Source organism: Varroa destructor, unplaced genomic scaffold, assembly GCF_002443255.2.
Source record: "Varroa destructor unplaced genomic scaffold, Vdes_3.0 BEIS01000004.1, whole genome shotgun sequence".
NCBI classification, from domain to species: Eukaryota; Metazoa; Arthropoda; class Arachnida; order Mesostigmata; family Varroidae; genus Varroa; species Varroa destructor.
The window spans coordinates 52,381,353-52,402,292 of record NW_019211457.1 but is presented as its reverse complement, the minus strand read 5'-3'; the positions used below and the strand labels follow the sequence as shown (position 1 = coordinate 52,402,292).

Here is a 20,940-nt window from a genome sequence, read left to right as displayed (position 1 = left end):
TGGTCTGAACAACTTGACGGCAACCCTTCCTAAAGCGAAAAGCATTTTGACAATTTGTTCCGTGTAGTCATCAATAGATAGTTCTATTGCGGGTCGTGTTCAAGCGACCCCGCCTAAAATAAATCTTTCCCTGTTGCGCTGTTGACGTAGTCACAAAGGAACTACGATTCTATTCGTTAAACCCACGTATCCGTTCGGATCTAACGTTGTTCTACCGTGACGGCAGGTACGTCGTCGTTTGTCGACAGTGGCAAAAAGCATGAAGTGTTTTCGAGTACCTTTTAATGGTATTACTAGTGGGGGACGAGGCAGAATCGATGGGGTGGAAAAAGATATGACACTGACCCTATCTACAGTTTCATAATTCCAAACAAATAGCAAGCGGCAACAATCAACTGTAGATATTTCCTCTTCATTTACAACCGTACAGATAGGTCCGTACAATTTCTATATACATGACTAGCATATATGTGAGAAATGTCACTGGTTGGTTGGCTGCTGGCGCCATTAACAGATTAGAGTTATTGGATTTGTAAGGACGGTAAAAGCAAGCGGATTTTAAACTTCGTAGTTTACGATGTTCAGTGCTCGAAGCCTTTTTCCGACTGTGCCCGTAGGCACAAATCAATCGAACAATAATCTATAACAAATGGTATCAGATCTAGAAGAATATTTAGAAAGTTCTAAAGCTTTATAAAAGACTAAATACGTCACTTTTAGTCGCCAACAGTTTTCGTTAATGAAATTTTTACTAATTTTTCATCTATTTAATTGTAAATATCCAGTGTGTTCCGTCCACTTGCGTGTGTCGTTAATGTAAAAACATCGCTTGTATTTTTTTTTTACTAATTTTTCTACGTTGGTGAAAAATGTAGCGGTGATCCAAGGCGCAATTGATCCTATACAAACAATGCTGTGTCAGTGATTGTTCGTACGCTGTGAGCATTAATGGCTACTTATGTTTATGTTTTTTTTTTTTTTTTTTTTTTTCTATCTTATCGCAAGTTAACGCTGCTTAAGTTAAAGCGTGCTTTTTTTAGTCAATGTGCGTGCGAACACAACGCAAGTCTAGATAGCTTACTGCTGGCGTGTGGGGTGCTTGGTCGAATGGTTTCGGCGATCAACCAACCGATCAGGCCAGGTATCGGTTCCAATTAAATTTAAGTGGCCATTCAATAGTAATGCCACACCGCATTCAACTAACTCATCACTGCTGGTGGTAATGATTGGCTAGTTAACTTACCGAGTCACCACTTCGCACCCTGAACGCAACAGTTGAGAGCTGATGTTTTTGTGGTTAGCACCGGAGGCGATATCTCCTACTATTCACAAATACTAGTTGAGGCAGTAAAAATGTTTCGTGAAGTGGGAAATGAGTCTGTACCTGATTTCGTAAAGACGGTCCGCGGCCGCCGGTAAAAGAAGCCGACCGAACGTTCGTTCGCAACAGCCGCAACGGTGTCAACGCATAGTCATAATGAGAGTCTGTGGGACTAGGTTTGATTGAATCATTGCAAGTAGAGGTAACTGCGGACTCCGCCGTTATTATCTTGTTGAGCCTGAGTAATGATTGCCTTCTAAATCGAACTTAACTCACCGTCCTTCGTTGACGAGCTGCTGCACCGACGTTTGCTGTATAGGCATTAAACGGATGTTTGCAGAGTTCTATTTTTGTGCTTCAGGCGAAGTACGTTGAACACTTCACGGACGGATAGACGACGTACGTGTATACGTGGGCCGCGGTAAAAGCTAGCCTTCTATAGTCGCTTCGTACACGTGGTTTTCTGGTAACTTCTTTTAAATTACGATACCCTTATAGAAAAATCTAAAAGAAAAGATATCCATTTATTTTGAGTACTAACACACGTTAATGAAGCAAAAAACAAGTATTGATAAGTAAACGTTGAGTTACTTTTTGTCAACAACTATTCACTATGTTCAGTAGACGAAAAGTGGACAGACATGCCTTTTGTCTTCAGTTTTTTTTTTTCTTAGAAATTCTACTTTGTCTTTGAAAAGCCACAGCGACGCATCTAGAGGATGCATCTATTCTTTTCGTTGCTGTACACTTATTGTGGATGGACAATCACGGAAGTGTACATTAGAATCTATTTTTGTACCTATACAAAAGAAAAACTGACTTTTGGCTGCCGGTGGTGGTTTACCAAGTAGTGAGTTCCCCATTAAACACACACCCTTGACCCAGTGTATATGATTCGCGGGTTTCGAAGATGTAGATCATTCACAATACCCCCGCCTCCCTTGCTATTTGTTGTGGCTAATGCCTGTCTAAAACCGAAACTAGCCACTATAGCTTATTTCTCTAGGCAAGTGTGGTATTCTATCTAGTTATATAATATCGTAATCCAGTATTTAAATAATAATAATAAGCGACTTAATTATATAGATCAAGCGCTATGGTCATTACGTGCTCGTAATACTTTCTCTACAGTATTACACGACGGCGACAGGCAAAAATGTAGCCTAGAACCCTGATGGAGATTATTTAAGGCTCAGCCAAGCTGAGATGAAAAATCGAGGATTCGATTCCAGCAAACGGACGTATTTATGGACGTGACAGTGAAGTGGCGACGTATTTGCCAACGAAATATCGGAACACGTACTGGTTTTGGTTCGAACTCCACTTAATGGTAGGGGCCAGCCATCCAAAAGCAATGGATTTAAGATCTGAAACATCTATTTACAACAGCCTTCGTTCGTCGAGAGTTGCTGGTAGATCTATTTGACAGATAGAAATTTGGCGCTGACAATTACCTCTCAGAAGGGTAACAGTGTTTAGTTCTCGATTCTACTATTACTATCTATGAAGAGTAACTTTGCCGTATATTACGCTTGCGATACGGGTCGGTGACGATGGAAAGTTTACAGCGTTTTGTCAGCGCTACTCATCTTCTTTCGTTCAGTGATTAACAAATCGCGGCAACGATAACCCAATCCTTTTTTGTAGCGCCTATAATACAATGTACAATAGCTCACTAGAATGTAATGACAATAGTAACTAGGATAATTATTACGCCTTATTATTCCTCAAGCGTAATGCTAAGTTTACTTGACGTAATAATATCACAATGTTGTTTAATAAGCACATGTGAAAAAACTACAATGAGTGTGTGTGTACGTGTGTGTGTGTGTGTGTATGTGTGTGTGTTTGTGTGTATGTGTGTGCGCGTTAGCCTTGTTTCTATCCGTTCATTTCGTTTATACTAGAAATCCTACCATGTAGTAAGTAAATTTCCGTCCTGGCTCGTCATGACGCGTCGTCATTATCCACGTAAGACAAGGCCAGTGGGACCGTGGTGATGTTTGTACAAATAATCAATTGGTGGCGTTTAGCTGCGATGGCGGCGACGGCAGCAGCGTTGTTTGCTTTCACTACGGACGATCGCCTCCAAAAATCGACTCATGGAGCTGAACTCACATTACATGCGACGTTTTTCCGGCCGAATTCACGGTCTAAATCACTCGTTTGCGCTTTGGCTGATTTAAAAACGACGACACAGGCTTCAACAGTCGAACGATAGAGGCAAATGAGAACGATGAAGTAATAATTTTTAAGTAGTAAAGTAAGACTGTTCTCTGTTTCGGAGACGAGAATAAATTATCGTCACGCGGGTACAAGCACAAATCGAAATATATGCGTGCACATAGACTTTGAGAAGTAGAAGTTGAATAAGACGAAAAACAAGCTGATGCGCGAAAGAACCAATCACCGGACCAACTCTACCACCGGCCGATGTTCTGATATGATTAACGCAGCATCAGAGGGAATTCCGGAGTTGAATCGGACAAGACAGAAGAAACAATGGGCGGCGCTGACAGATAAAAAAAAAAAAAATTTATTCGCTAGAATAGTTTGTAAGTTCGTACGGCACCGCCGACGATAACGAGTACGCGACAAATCAGTAAAAACCACTGCTGTTAAACCCTCGGCTGTAGGCAACAAATGTACCTTAACTAGAAACTCCATACAGAAGTTTTGTTATCTGTTTGATTAAAGAGCATTGATGTAATCAAACATGTCATCATCTCTGATTTCATATATATATATATATTCCATCAAGCCATTGTAATATTTTTACGAAAACCAGGAGAACCATTAGAAAGCTAGCAGGCGCTGAAAACGCTCAGGTGGTCCGACGAATTCAGGGAGATGGACAAACACACATACATCGACCCGTAGTAGACGTATAGGGTGTCGAGATGGATGCGAGCGGTAAGTAGCATCGCCGACCGCTGGGGAAGATATGGAAAAAATCCTACCCTTCTGAGATACATCCGTAAAATATGCATCATGTCTATAACTACGAAGTTGCGTCGTATCTAAGTGTGTTTCTTATATAATAATGGTCACATGATTAATAGCTTGTCGTCGCTCGGCAACACTTTGCCTGTTTAGCAGCGCGGGTCCGTGATCGGGAAAGATCACAGATCGATCTACAGTGACGGCGCTGAAAAGGCTTCGAATCTATTTAGCTGCAAATAGATCGTGTCTGTTATTCCTTGTAAAGCGGACGTTTGTTTCAATTCTACGATAAACAATTTATTTAATTCTAATAGTAAATTTACGTATAGATTCGGTGTTCGTTTGCTTAGTGCGGCAGCGACGGCGACGATGCTGTCGTAATGCAGAAGTATAAACAGAGTAGGGTCGAGAACCGCAAGAACAAGGATCCCTTGCTAGACGTGCTTGCTTTTCCCAAGAGTAGATGTGCGCCGATGAGCCCACGAACGCTGGACTCTTATTGTTTCAAAAGATTTTGGCCTCGTTTGCGCTGGGTCAATCTTCACTATGAGAAAACATACATTTGGTACAACCTAGTGTTCAACTATTTGTGTACAGGTCGAAATGCAAGGGTTTAAAAAACCATTAACGGGTCAAATTTTTTAATTGAGAAATTTTACGTATTCATCTAAATTCTAATTTGATAATAATAATTTTATGCGTACATACACGTCGACAGAAGCTCGACGTACGTACCTATAACATCTCGTGTTACTATAACAAATGTTCGGCGTTTATAACGGAATCATCCTTTATACACACGATCGATCTAGATCAAATCGCGTCTTGTTATTTAATGGCGAGAATCTCTCGAGGGCAAATTTCCAAATGCCCACTTCGATACAGAATGTCTAAAAATATACTGTTGAGCCTTATGCGTTCGACTCAGTCCGCTGTGGCTACCCGAACACATAACGACGATGACTGGCTGGAAGATATTCCACAAACGGATTGTCTGCCATAGCTACAACTATCGAGGAATCGGTTGCGTTGTATAAGAAGCTGTAGCTACGTTTCAACGCGAAGAGATACCCTCCAAATGAATTCCAGTTACGGAGTTCCAGCAGTTCACTAATCGGATGCTCCTTAAATGTTCCAGCTGCTTCGTCATGTACATTTTATTGGCATTCACAATACTCAATGATCATGTACGTGTTTAGCCTTTTCCTACTAACGGTAAATGCCTAAAACGTTACGTTTGTAATTAGAATATCCCTTCTGATAACGAAACTTTTTTTTGACGGGTCATGTTGACGCTGGAGCTTGAATAGCCAACCAACCTCTGGCTGAAAGGCGTCGCGAGCAGCCGCTCAAGGTCCCGCCAACGATACGTATATACTATTAGATTTATTATATCTAAAAGAAAATATGTACTTTTTTTTCCTTTGATTCGCTTTGTTTCTGGCGGAAGATAGCGAGCTAAAGTTGATCGCAGTTAGAATTGCGCTGAATATTCCGTCAAAGAAGTCCACCGTTCCGATGTCAACTCGCCGTAGGAAAAAACCCTTCCCTTGCTTAATTATCACCTCCATCCCTCAGGTAACTATTTACTTTCTGCTTGATAACATCCTGTCATCCTAGTTGAACGGATCAGATAATAAAGTAGCTACGCGACTGCGCGAAACTAAGCTATTTAAGTTTCCATTGACTGTCGAAGGCTACGGTCTGTGGGAAAGAGACGTCTCCGAAGATGGTGTAGTGGGTAACGTGTTTGCATGCAAAAATTAAGCAAAACACGTGGTGGTGTGGGTTCGAATCCGAGCGTAGACACGGTTCGTTTCGTGATGAAAGCCAGCGCTCTATCGATACGAGTCGAAACTTTCGGAGTAGTTTTGTTTCATTGGAAGATTGCGAGAGCAGTACTAACCAAAATATCGTACAAGTGACATATATAAACTGAATCTGGAGGAGACCTACGTCTGATGGATAGCTAGTGGCAACCATTCTCATTAGAAAAAACGGCTTCGTATTAAAAGCAGAGATAAGAAAGGCAGTAGTGAACTACTATCTTTCACAACAATTATTACGATCTATTAATCTATTCTAGCTAAGAGTATGCCTGTAGTTGCTATATTCTATTCTTCTATATGCGAGAGATACAACACGTGACCACATGTGTACTTGGCGTTGCGTATGTAGCTATTTAGGGCGGCCGAAGCTCGTCTACAAAGACGCCCTGTTGTAGAAGCTGAACAGATGAAAGGCTGTGCAGTGAAATCGCGACGTCCGCCCTGTGCTCTCTATTCGCTTCAGGTCCAACGTGAATGTGTCAACGTCGAGTTTCGCCCGTGGTAACGGTTGGTCTCTACCGCAAACGGCCAACGCGCGCTAAAGAGGCAAATCCTCGTCGTTGCCCATGGACGACAGCTAATATCGAAGCTAAACGCCAGAGAATATCTGTCAAGTCGGATGTGAGCGCAATATGTACGGCCTACGCGATTAGAAAATTACACAGTTCTCTCTGATAATACTTACAATAATGATAGGATACCCTCGGGCAAGATTTCGCGAGAGTTAAGGCAGACAACAAAGCCAAACGAGCGGCAGAAACCGGAAAAGCGGACTCAAAAGGGAGGGAACAAATCGACAGCGACGTGAGCGCAGTTCTTGTCTGTCTTACGCTTTATGTGCGCGAGATGGAGAAAGAATAGTTGGTGGAGCAATAGAGATTACACAAAAAATAGACCGCTTAACTCGCTGAGTATTAGAGAGGCCTGGGTGGCGAATTTCCTAGATGACGTGTACACGTATCCGGGTGATTGACTGCGTGTGTATCTAACGGGCCGTTACAACGAAAAGGGAACATTTTACGTGGCGTACCATGCTGAGTTCGTTTGTTTGCAAAGCTTGAGGGATGTCCATCTCAAAGACGAGCTATATAGCCATCGTATAGTTCGCCAACGTTTGTATATCCATCATATTGTCGCCTACGAATTGCTTTACACGGGCTTTCCATTGAGTGTGTGCTAAGGTGATCACGTGATTAGTAGAGCGCAGTATAAATAGGTGTGGCCATTTTTTGCTATGACTCTGATATTGTTATTAGAATTAAGTAATAATTATAGTTAAGCCTTTTCTAGTTTCTTATCGAGGGAACTTTAGCAATATCCGAACTGTTGCTCGGCTATATATGTATGTCGAAGATGGGTCTGAAGAACGTAATTTGTTAGGTTAAAGTATATTTTGATAAGCTGAACACTTTCTTCCATGAGATATGCCCCTGTCTGCTAATTTTGCTATTTCCATTCCTCACCAGCCAGCTTCTGTTTAACTACACAGAACGAATGTTCGGCGGCATATTGAAGAGAGGAACTATGTTTATCCTCTTCGATGTTCCTGCGATAGCATTGAGCACGTATGAAAAAAGAATAGTTTGGTGTAACAAGCTGAACACAATCGCCTGTTAACGATCGTGCGTAGTTTTACGTTAAACTTTGCTGGGGTCAAGTATCGAAACTTGTGGTTTAACGGCCTTTCCTCATTCCTTACGACCTGATCATTTCATCTGAAAGTAATTATCGCCATTATATGCGAGTTACTATTTACGAAATGAAAACATTACCGCCTAAGTCAACGGACGAGTTGGCTCTCGGTTTGTTACGCCCTCCTGTCGTTTAATTGCGATCGTCTTCTGGCACTTGTCTAGAAATATCAATCAGCCGATGTCGTCCTGCAGTAGGTATCAGCTGAATCAATCGGTAAGTTGGTAGGCACAACTGAATGTAAAAAGGTTTCGGCAAGAGAAGCCCGCAGCTCGACTTGCTTTAGCTTCCCACACAAAGTAGTATAACAAATTTATCTAGGGAAGAAATATAACAAAAGCATGGACCACAGCATCGTTTGACGCGAAAAATACAGAAATAAAAAGGAGAACGACCTGACCTAAAGAAGAATAGAACAAATATTTATCGTCATAGACAAAAAAAAAAAGCGGTGTTGCTAGTAGACATAAAGGACTATTGAGATACACCCAGCTCTAGACAGACATTAAGGAATAAGATTTCTGCAATAAGAATTCTTCAGTGTTTCCTTTTGAGGAAACCTCTGTAGTTTTCAATATTACAACGAGCATTAAGCCTCAAGAAAACAGGGATTATTTAAAAACATTTTCGTAACTTGGTTCGATTTATTTACCATTCTCCAGGCATTGACCAATAGGCCCATCTGGGCCACTAGACTGTACCTACTGCCAACACTTTTACTGCTGCGATCTGTAGGCGCATGAGTATAAAAGCTGCATTGCAGCGCCATTACGTTATATATTTCTTAACGGTATGTTGTTGCCTCACCATGAAGACGAAGAAATGTTTTTTGAGGACCATGAGAAAACATCGGGTCTAAAACATAGAACGTTTACTATTTTGACGCAGCTAATGGAAAGCCGACTGTTGCACTCGCCATAAAATAACTACACCTCAATCATAGTGAAAAAAAATTAAAACAGCGCACGGAACTGCATTGAACTCTACTCTAAACTCACTAACTTTGAGGTCATCTGAAGCTTTTTTCTTCTGCTAAGCAGACGTTCTGTGTTTCACCAATAACACGACCGATATTTGAAAAATTGTCATTAGCATTTATACAGCTCTGTTCTTTTTGCAACGACATTAGCATTTAGTAACCGAGTTAGCTTTACAATTGTATTGCTCTACCACTGGAGTTTAGTTCACGAAAGCGATCTGGTTTTCTACGTACATAAAAGCAAATGCATTCCCATTTATATATATTTTCATACATTTTTTTTATATATATATTCAAATAATGCACGTAAGGCCTGACATCGTAAGTGACATCAAGTAACTTCGACTTCGTGTACCGTATTTGAACTTTTACAAAACGGTCTTGCGGCTGCTCTATCACGTGCCGTTGTTCTTAAAGGTTGTCTCAGTTTGCGTCGATTCGAGCTGTTAAAACAACACTTCGTATAGGCAGTAGCGGACAAACTTTCCTAGAACAAATCGCGTCTATTTCGTGTCTGTTCTTGACTTGCGACTTTGGCCAATTGACGGCTGCTAGATCACGGCCTACGTTAATTTCTGCTGCTGCTGCTTCTGTGACTTCTTCTGTTACTCAAGTGCATCCCTCATATCGCCAGATCGGTTTAGACGCAGCGGATCGGTCCCCTTCCCCTTTTCGCTTTCCCCGTCATCGCACCCCATGGCAGGGTTTCCGCACAGCGATCGTCGGGCAAGCGCATCGTCAACCCAGTTCACTTAAACGAACTGCGACTCGGTACCTCTAGTTTCTCTATTGGCTAACAGTAATTCAGCCAGCCAGCCAGCCTGACCTAACTAAACAACTAACGGCCCATCTAACGATGAGGCAGCAGCGTCTAAGGACCAGCTGGCCGCGTCCTTTGGGGCGCGTCAACTGATTGCACAAGGGCAGCCAAAACAGATCAATAGATGGCGCAGCTAGTTCCAGTTAGACGAATAAGCAAAAAGTGAACCCAATGGCGAAACCCGTAGCAGACACAGCAGTCGGCGTGTAACCATCGACAAAAATGACCATGCCGTGAAGAACCTCCAGCTAACTCACCTAGCTAACGAGTTCGCCTCGGATAGAGAAGCCCAGTCCGAATCAAAGCGGTCACAAGCAGATGCAATGGAGGCAGCTATATATATATATATCTCAAAGAAAAAGAAAAAAGTTTCACAAACAGGTAAGAGAAGCTGAAATATGTATACAAAGGTTGGTGATGTCATGGCCTTGCAACCTACCTAAGGTTGTATACGACAGTCCTGAGTCTTTTTTACATAGGACTATGCTAGAAGGCCTAAGTCCAACTGCCCGCTGTATCTTAACGATCACTCGAGAAACGCTAGTACAGAAAGCAAATATCATAACTCGTTGAATTTAAGGCAAATCGATGAAAAGGATCTTCTCAGGCTTTATTACGGATCGAAACACGTAAGCCTATTTCAACATCCGACTTAAGAAACGAAGCCTTTATCGAATGAACTGTTGTTCGTACCTCTATCTTCCAGTAGTTGCTATGGGCAGGGCGTTCTGTCAGAACACGAATGCGGGATGATTGTAGTGATCCAGAAGTGGTCTTCTTATTATTGAGTGCCAAATAACAGAAACAGGGCTCCACTGGCGTGCAGCATTTCTAGTGAAATAAAGAAAGAAAGAAAGAAAAAAAAAAAAAAAAAAACGTAGTGGTAATAACACCTGAGTGCGTAAATGTATGTATATATGTGATAGTACCAGGGGCGGTCGTGATCAGTCTCTTCCGAAGTAATATTAACGTAGTTTTAGGTGCCAACTTTGAAACATTAAGTTCAAACGATAGCGATACTATTACAATGAGCATAAGGCATGATGCGAGTGTTTAGCGTGTCAGTAAAATGCTTATGGTTTCTGATCGTAACACTTTGCATTGACGTCCGACAAGCGTTCCCTTTGGACGTCGATGATTGTCGGGATCCTGACGTCTTTACAATGGATCGCAAAATTTTCATGGTGATCGTAGCAATGACGGTATCCATATCATAACGAGCTATGGGCTCGATAACCGCTGATTTGACTCATTTCACTATGTACATTTTGGATATGTGTGTGTGTGTGTGTAGTTATACAAAGATATATATCTTTTTTCTTTCGAACACATACTGCGCTTGTTTTTTTTTTTTGCGACGAACCTGTAGATTCGATTATTACGGGTTTTGAAATAAACGGCAACAGCTATATGAGACGTCCCGCAATGCTGGTGACAACGTTATTGTAGTGATGGAATGCGTAAGGAATCTAAAATCCGTGAACGATGACCAATTCTATCATCGGTCGCGCTTAATTGCACTCATTGATTTAGATGTTATCTTACCTATGAGTTAAAGAGAAGATAACAATCTTCACCGTGAGTTCGTACGGGTATCATCACCTATATAAGTCTGATGTAGCTTCCGACAAAACGGCTCAGACATACGTCATTTTCGTGCGATCAGAAACCATAATCATGGCACGTCTTAGATAATAGGTAAAGAAACTTCCCAAATTTAACATTATTATTCTCACTTTCTCTCTACTCAACTTTCAACTTCTGTTTCCTGCAGTCCTGTATTCATCTATGTATTGTAACAACTGTAAACAAACCCCCTATTCGAACGCTATCAGTAAGTCCTTCTCCCCTAGCTACCTATGATGTCGACGATCTTCCTCTAGTCTGCGTTAATATTTAAGAGCTCAACTAGAGCCCAATGTTTACTCGACAAATGACTAAATCTATCGATCCGATAAACCCACTGCGGCCCACTTTATACGCCATTCCTATCATTATTTACTGTGAAAAAGAAGTTAGATCACATATCGACCAAAACCAACGACCATTCATGGGGTTTTCGAATCATTTTAATATAAACATTTTTACCATCAGCACGATGTTTATAAATGATAATATTGTCACACGGACGTTAGTAGTATTGTATGTCAGTGTTTTTTTTCCTTAAATGATAGTCATATGTTTTCCAGCAGCCTAAGTCGTCACAGCTACTCGTGACAGATACTGTTTATTTTTAAGCAATTATGGTGGTATAGTCCTATCATAGTAATCATTATCGCCCCTCTGGGCTATGCCTTGGTGTCAAGAAGTAACCGAGACGAGGAGCGGACGTCGTGTCGTACCACTCTATGCCTAGACCCATTCACCCAGCAGTCAGGGTAAGGAAAAAGGAAGCGAGACAGCTAAACTAAACTCGGCCAACGACGGCTGACGATTGCAACGAGGGTAATATTAGCAACAGCGGTGACAAACTATGACTTGCCAGCAACGACACAAATTGACAGATACATGTATATATGTGTAGAAATTTGTTTGCCCGTTTGTTCAAAGATGCTTCAAAAGCCTCAGCTTGGCCTGTTTTAACACGAGAGAAAAGCATCGGAAAGAGGCCTGCTTGTTGAAAACAGGAATGTTGTCATCAGGCTACAATAAAAGGCCATTGATCCACCATCCAGAGATACCTGTAAAATGACTGACAGCGTATGTATTTGTAAATTTATTGCCAATTTTTGTAGTATTTGTGTTGTGCGTGTCTCGGTTCGCCAGTGAGCCTTCAACGAAAGCTTCAAAGAGCGATATATTCGGCACAAAGTTCGCAAACGTACTGGACTGGAATATATGCGTTCGCATAGCAAAAAAGAACAGACTTAACAGGAGCCTCTCAGCTATATCTTGCTGAACATTGTATATATACAGTGTACGCGATCGCATAGAGGATATCATGTATGAGTATAACTTATTAAACAAGATTTAAAACAGACTACCCCTATCTTAATTATAGCCGGCTTTTGATTCTACATTGCGATGAATGTCAATACATACTGGAGCAATAATATTTTTATTATTATATAAATATTCTAATTTTAGCGAAGTGTTTAATTTAAACATTGTCATCTTGTCATCTTACGAAGGGTTATTGATGATGTAGTCTTACTGAGCATAACTCTGTGCATAAGGCAAGTACTACTCGACTGTGCACAAATGGGTAAAAATGACTCCGCTTCTTTGAAGGGGCTTGGCTTCGTTTTGCCATAGATGGCCCGATTCCTGAATTGCCTCTCCTTTGACGTGTGAAATCAGTGTTTTCAAGGGTAGCTAGCAAATCGTCGAGATGCAGTAGAAACCGTACTACGATAGATCGAACGTACAAAAGAACGACTGAAAAAGAAATGTACGCTTCTGCACCGATAACATGTTTAAGGCCACCTGATTCTAATTGCAAGCACAAAAGCAAACATTGTTGATTGTCGTTAACGTTGCGGGTGCTTTATAGCAAATTCTGATGCGGCCTGTATCGGCCGTTTCTATTACCTAGCGCACTCTTTCATCCTTCATTTTCTGCCAATCAGAGTTTTGCTGGCGCAGACGACATTCGCTGACGGCCGTTTGTATTTATTACACATGCCGATAACATTCCGATGGCTTGGGGGACGGAAGGATCGATGGATAGCAAAAGAAATCAGTAAGCAGATGAAGACTCATTAAAGCCACTTTTGCAAATTGTGCTTGGCTTAAAATTGTAAATGATTTTGGTAATGGAGTATACGTTCACGATTACAGTTATAATATACATACACATAGAACACGTGTGTAATAGAGCTTTGTATGTAATAACTAAAGGTCTTCAGTAGATACGCAGGAAGGCAGAGCTGACTGGAGAAAGTTTTGCCCCTAAAGGGAAAAATTTTAATTAATTTGATTAGTCGTGAACCGACGGCAACAATTTCTTTCTCATTTACTACATTTGGAAACAAGTTCGTCGCGCCGATATATCATAAAATATGTAACTTCATCTCGACCAATATTATTGTATAATACACTTTTGCTAATAGAGAAAAAGGTCGTGTTTTTACTTACAGCGTTACGTTCATCTGCTACAATTACTGTATATGGCACCCCCCGGGACGCGGACCAACGTTGAAGCACTGTGTCCTTGCGTCCGAATTGCGTGACTCTGCTGTATTTGAACGCTGTGAGTACTTTCGCCTTCTAATGTATGTGCATCGCTTCAATTGATTACGAGAGATCACTGTCGCAGAGTGCTTCGAGTTAGTCACGCTGCTCGAAGAGCCTACCTGTTTGCGTCGCAATTCCGAGACGTCACTGGCCGAAAGCCGCCGAAAAGATCGGATCGCGAAGAGAGTACGGAGAGGCGCACAGCAAACATCCGAGCTGTCCCCCATGGTCTGTTCGGCACTCCTCTGACCAGAAGCCCGGGAAAGCCGCTCGATAGTCGGCATCTGGACGATCCCGACCGATGTGCCTTTGCCTCCGAGTCCGACTCGAGCCTTACCGAGTGAACGAACTCTCATACCTCATGGGACACATAGCCTGCTGGCGCGCCCGACGATACTCGCCGACCATAACCCTATTGCGATAATGCGACTACGGATTTGCAGGTAGAATACGAGCCGGACGATCATCTGTTGGCTCATTCAGGCGCAGAGCCAACCCTTGCTCAGTCACGAAGCGATTAGAACTTTTATTACGATCTTTCGGTCGCTACTGTATAGCCCTCCCAACAAAGCAGCAACCGAAACAACCTCCTGTCAGTAAGTGTCACCTAATAAACAAAGTTTACAATCACTGCAAAGCTTTTTCAAAGGTAAGAAAATACATGTTTGCGGCATAAAAGGTAAATGTCATCAACCTGCCCGCGTGCTATACCGTACAAACGTGCCTGCAACCAAGGTACTTCGTGCGACCTACTGAGAACGCACTGTGTTCTCTCAGACGACGCCGCTTGGTGTAATTGGATAGTGGCATTGTCTTGTCAATCTAATCAATAAGGACAGTTCTCCTTTAATTATACAAAAAGCTCTGTATCATAAGCAGGACCATAAATGAATTGTTCATCAAAAGGCCGTAAATCATAAACATATTGAGCCTTGTCAGTTTCTTCAAATTTATTTTCTGGACGCTCAAACTGGTGATCTATATGTGACAGCCCGGATAACGGGCAATGTAACCGACCCGCTTTAACTGTGAACCAGGCACAAGAATGCAATGGCTGAAAGTTTCCAAAATAATGCACGACTAGCAAAATGACGCTCTGTATCACTAGCGCTCAAACGTTCACAGTCAAACGCTGAAATATCTTCAAGGCCAGCTGCCGGATTCGAACAAGAGCCTCACGACTTCAACCTTCCGTACACAGAACAACACCCAGAGGTTAATATGGACGCTGTGATTAGCGAGAAATCCTGGCATGACCATGCTGAGCAGCAGGAAATCATACGCGCGCACAAGCAACTCATAAATGACGTGCAGAGAGTAGTCGACGATGGTGCCTGTGTTTGCCTAGAGCCAAGTGTAGGCAACAATGCTTTTTCCCGACTTTTCTGAAGACAGGGCTAATACCTTCCTTGGTAATTCACTCATCAAAAAGTGTGCGCTGACTGGTAAATAACGTTCACGAGGGCTTCTTTAGGCATCGCTGCAGCCTTGAACCCTGGTAGCCACACTGCGCGCTGCCGCTTCAAAATCCACATCCGATTTGCCGAAAATACGTTACGCAGTATTGTTAAGAACTCGAAAGCAAGCTTCGTCTAATCTCGTTTATCGTAAGATGAATGCCCCATGATTGAGCGCGAAGTCTTCGAGGCTGTTGACCAATCCCTCCGTGACAGACTCATCGACTGACGAACTATTCGACGAAATTTTAGTGTATATTGCGGCAATTCTCGCCAGCTGCTACCCATCGCCGGACACGGCGCCGGTGTCGACATTGAAAATGCGTGCATCAAGCACTATTATCAGTGGAGACATTTTATGATGCAGTCCTATCAGCTGAAACCAACTGGGTTTAGTTCTTGTTAGATAGCGATAAGAACGAGTACCCAAGAGCTGCCAAGACTACTATCATTTTACCCGTCAATATTGTTCTAAAGCATAAGCGAGTGGCACGATACGGCGACGAGATGTATAGATTTCTTTTGTTCAAAACTCCAGCGGACAATTTCTAAACAACATGGATATTAGTAGCCAGTAATCGAACAGCTGGAGATATTAACAATGCGTGCATCGATTTTTCGTCAGTTTTGAGGTATCTGGGATCCTGTCATCTACCTTGGGACTTAAAAGAAAGCGCCCCGCTTATCTTTATGCAACGTTACTGAGGTGATTGCGGTCAAAATTACCATGGGCCGGTTCAAACATGAAATCGTGCCGCTCTCTCAACTCACTCTCACTCTTTCCGTTCGTTAACTATTCACCACCGCCAATTTTCAATGTAATTCTGCTTTGCGGTAAAAACACCATGGGTAGATTTTCATTTGTTTCAAAGAACCTCTCTTTAACAAGGGTCAACTCTATATACCCTAAGCCGTGTTTGTGGGTCTATTACTATTACTTAAAGGCAATACCATCATAAGAAACATTGTGATTCGTAGCGTCTTTCACTGAGCGGTTCTGGGCGTATCGTTTGATGGCCATCCTTGGATATTTGGGTCATTGGGGTGGTGCTTCCAGTCGGTAACCGCTTCTGGGCAAACCGTTAAACACTCATTGCGTCAGTGGTGTTGCTCTACGGGGCCTGGCGACATCTGCCCGGTTTTTGACGGCCGACTTCAAGTATGCTCAACGTGCATCGCGTGAAAAGCCGTATTAACACCATCTTTTTAAAGAAGCTATTAAGAAAGCTATAACTAGCCGTTATTCGATTCTCTATACCTCTATTATGGATTTAATTACTTTTTACCTATATAAAAGCAGAGTAAAATTGTTCTAATAGTAAAGAAGGCGCAAGGCAGTGCGTAAAACGATCTCCCAGTTCGCATTTGGTTAAGCTGATTTTTGTCCGCGGCGCTAGGCTTCGTCCTGAAAAGATCTACGCAATAGATGAAAATGATTAGCCAAATACTTTCCTCCAGGGGGAGAAGTTTGGTTTTTCCCCATAGAGCGTATGTTAATTTAGTGAGTCGTGGACTGGAGGCAGATACTTTACTCTAATTTTTTGTAATGTTTGATAATAACGTCGCGTATATAGTTTACAAACATCAGAGTGATCGCCGGCATCGTTCGCGCTGCTAAATCATCAATGTGAAAATTCTATTACCTGAGAAAAAAATGAACGGGTACGGAGCGAAGCTCGCAAGTGGCGGACGTTCCAGCTGAACCGCCCTAATACGCTAATATTGTTGTAAATCCAATTTGCATGTGTAACAAGCGAGTTTTCTCTAATTAATTTTTTTTTAGTAAATGTCTGTTAAAAGGTAAAAACAGCTAATACGGAATTTTTTTTTATAATAAAATGAATTTCCCTAAATCATTTTCAGGACCAAATATCAAAAGCATACCTATACATTTACTGGGGGAAAAAGCCTGACGTCGTAAACAGAACGCCTACCGAGACATATCAATCTTCGTCAACATTTATTTTAGTGTTTTTATAATAGTATTACATATTTTACTTATTAACAAAAAATAACTCAATTTGGTTCGATATGCACCATTGTTTATAGAAAAACAAAGTGGAACAATAACTCCTAAGCCTTGGTGACGTTTTAAGGATAGATTAGCCGATTTTATCGATCACAGCGCTTACTAGGTACCGGCGGGAGGCTACCCGATACACCAGGGGTCGGCCAAGAACCGACACTGCAGACGAACGTCCCGGAAACAATAACCAATTATCAAATTTAAAAATTCCCTAAATTACGTTCAAACAGCGCGGCAAATCTAGAGTTAGCTGCTCCCCCTGGCGAATGTATTAGGAAGGCCGACGAAATAACTGCAAAAGGGCAGCGGATTAAGTGAGAGCAGGCCATTGCAGTAACTCTTGGCTCATTCTACAGTGTACGTTTGTCTCGGTATAACAGCAATAAATCGAATTAACGGATAGAGCAAAGGCGGGTCGAAATCTGCGGGCTGATGACAATGTTTAACTTATTCAAATAAGTATAATCGATATAATAGACACGCCTCTACTATGTAAACGCTTATTGAATTAGAACTGCTGGCTTCCGTCCAGCTTATTTGTATTATTTCATTAAACAAATGTTTATTTGTGGATATCATGTACTTATTTAATACTGGACCCTTCGTTCAAGTTGTGCGTAAGAGGGTTCTGAGAATGATAAAAGAAATACAATGACTTTCTTTCGTGTTATCTAAAGCTCGAATTTTTTTTGGCGGCAAAAAATGTTCCAATATATGAGCCAACGGCTCCTATTTGACTTTGGCTAAGAAGCACCGTCTTTTGTTATTGCCAAGTCAACGCCTAGTTATTAGAGCTGGGCCAAATAACCAATTGGTAACATTTTATGTAAGTCATCATTCGTCTGCATAACTTGAGATAGAAAAATTACTCGTCTAGACCTGACTGCATAATATAATAAAATTCTATGTTTACGTTCACACTTGCCGAAAAACACACGTTTCGTACTTGTGAAATATAATGGGCTATGTCCCATCCTACATCGTTCGTGTCGATTAAAAGTGATCGTATCGGCAGATATAAAGCTATATATTCCATATTGGATCGTAATAGGGGTTTTTGAATCACATTTGTGGTATCTCAGGCTTATCTAGTCACCCGGACAAACATGTGAGGTCGATCCGATTTACTTAGTCTTCAAATTGCTTATTTGCAGAAATTATATCAACTACGGTTACTTGAGAAGGTTGCAAGCTCACATCGACTGTTGGGCCTATCTACAAACGGCCAGTATCACGAAGTGTTGCAGCATACAAACCGGTAGAAAGCATCGATTGTGCAGCCACATACGAGAACGCTAACGAGCACGGATCAATATCTGATACTCAGTTCGCCTGAAGACCAGGAGGAAACACTGGTCTGCAGTTATTGGAAGTGCAGTTCTAATGGGCAAGCCTCATCAACAAACATCACTGCTTCAATGCAGCGTACTTCAAACGAGTTACTCGTTTTAAAGATGCGTCTTTATTTCAGCATTTCTGATCGACTGATGAAGTGAACCAAAAGCGATCGTACAATCTTTTTTGGGCTCATTTACTTTACTCCTTTACTACATTCAATGTCAATGGAACTACTTTGCGTTGTCCCCGAAGTATAATTATCGAATTTTTCATGAATATTTTAGATCTAAATTCGATATTTGTCAAAACTTATACAGGATAATGTAAAATATATCGCAAAGTCGATAAAAGGGACGGCAGCTTGCTGCTGGTTTTTAGGGTAAACCAATAGATTAGATCTACAACTACTAGTTAAAGAGTGATACATTATTTACTTTCGGCACTAAAATCTGAGCCATGTACATTTCGTTGGCGGACTTACCTATAAGCTGTATGATGTACATACGGTGTGTTTTACATATATACCCTAAAATACATAGAACATGTGACAAATATAGTTTTCTCCACACCCAACCTCATATGCCGAACGATCTAAGATCTTTCACGCTCACTGAAAGGTGCGAGAAAGTTGGAAGTGAATGAGCCGCTTATAATATAAGGTAAAAAGCTAGAAAGCTTACTAATTCAATGTAACTGATAAGATAACTGTAACTGATAAGGCATCTCCAAACGTTCGGCATGGCTGAGACACCTACTAGCAGATTTGACAATAACAGCTTACAAAAACACATCATCAAAAGTTGTATATAAATTATTTATTCCCATCGATAGCATCCTACGCGCTACGCGAACCTGAAAATTGAATAAAGTAACCAATTATTTTTCGTTTTTTTTTTTTTTATAAAAACAACTGTTTCAAGAGTTCTCAAATTTAGAGAAATAAGCGCGCCTTGGTGGCTCGATATTTTTTCTGTCTACAAAGTACGCGATGAGCTTCTATTGGTATTAGACGAACTGGTTTCTACTAGCCTTTTTGTATCCGTTTTCAATCTTTATACCTTCAATGATATTAGATGTGTGTCTTGTTTGTCCTCGTTCCCTCAAATGGGTCCTCTAGTTGGTTTACGGCACTGCGAACTGTAGACGAGCTCATCAAAACTTTTCCATTGCCTTCCGTTGATCTGTCAACTACAAGTTTCCGCCCTCTTCTGTTCAACTTTTTGGCTAATTTCGGTCGAGTTTGTGCTTTGAGTGTACTTTTTCGTTCGTAACTTAGCGATATTACTGGGCTATTTAATCATAGGGTCCGCGTTCCCTGTTCACCGATGCGCACAACACTCACCTCCTCTCTGCACTCTAACCTCTTTCATGTCTGCTACAAGTTCGCCAGCATCTTCCGGCCAGCAATAGCTCCCTATGTATCTGCTTCGTGCGTGTGCTTTTTCCTACAGCCAGACACACCAAGCCACTTCGCTTGTTCCTTGCTCAATCTCAGGCTACTTTGGACAACAGGAACTTGTCAGCGAGCCAGCCATTTGCTGCGAAACATTAAAGGTACGCACGGGCTTGCTCAACAGAGGTCCAGTAAGCTTTTCCTTTTCCCCCTCTTAGCAAAAACTCGGTGCAAACACGTAATTTCACAATTTGTTTTCCACTGAGATCCCTAGGAATCCTATCGCCTTAACACAAGCGTACCCTCCCCCACCTTGATTTTTTCATGTTATTTTTTTATTTTCGTGCCGTTGGGGCTGCCTGTCGGCAGTTTCGTTCTTAACAATTCTATCTGTTGCTGTTAACAGGCTGCACCTTCGGTGAGCAGGCTCACAGAGCCGCCATTATCGATTGTTTGCTTGAATTCGCTGATTCTAATCTTCGTTCGGTACCAAAGGAAGATAAGAGATCAAAGCTAGCCTAGCTGGCCTGATCGGGCCTAACACATCGACTATTACCCAGGCGCTTTCTTCGTTTGTCGCTGCGAGTGGTTCTTCGCCTTCTGTCCCCCCAGCTGTCAAACGTCAGCTGTAAAACGCGGACATGCTCAGGACAGGAGCAACCGTTATGTTTGTGACATACAGATTTACCAGACAGGATTCTTGGACCCGCATTTTTCATCTGATGTCATTTTTCAGAGTTTGTCCAGGCACCTTTCTCTTTACCCTCGCAGTGTTAGTTACAGCTAAACAATAGCCCGATATCATTAGTCAATACACATATCGCCTAGTAGATATCGTTCACTATGCAAACGCCATGCTAGGAACTTCCATAACTGGGACCGCAGTAGTACACAGTTTATTTTGCTATACTAGTCGGCCCCTCGGCTTGGAAGCGATTCGCATTGTTTAACAAGGCTAGCACACAT

General features: G+C 41.8%; 1 long non-coding RNA gene across 1 annotated transcript in view; it reads left to right on the top strand.

The window, feature by feature from the left end:
* The window catches only part of LOC147756342 (uncharacterized), a 42,828-nt gene extending 23,366 nt beyond the window's left edge, over positions 1-19,462 (top strand). Inside the window, exon 2 of the long non-coding RNA XR_015326595.1 lies at positions 18,398-19,462. This is a non-coding gene — a long non-coding RNA (uncharacterized LOC147756342). The remainder of the gene's footprint in view (positions 1-18,397) is intronic.
* Positions 19,463-20,940: the final 1,478 nt, after the last annotated feature.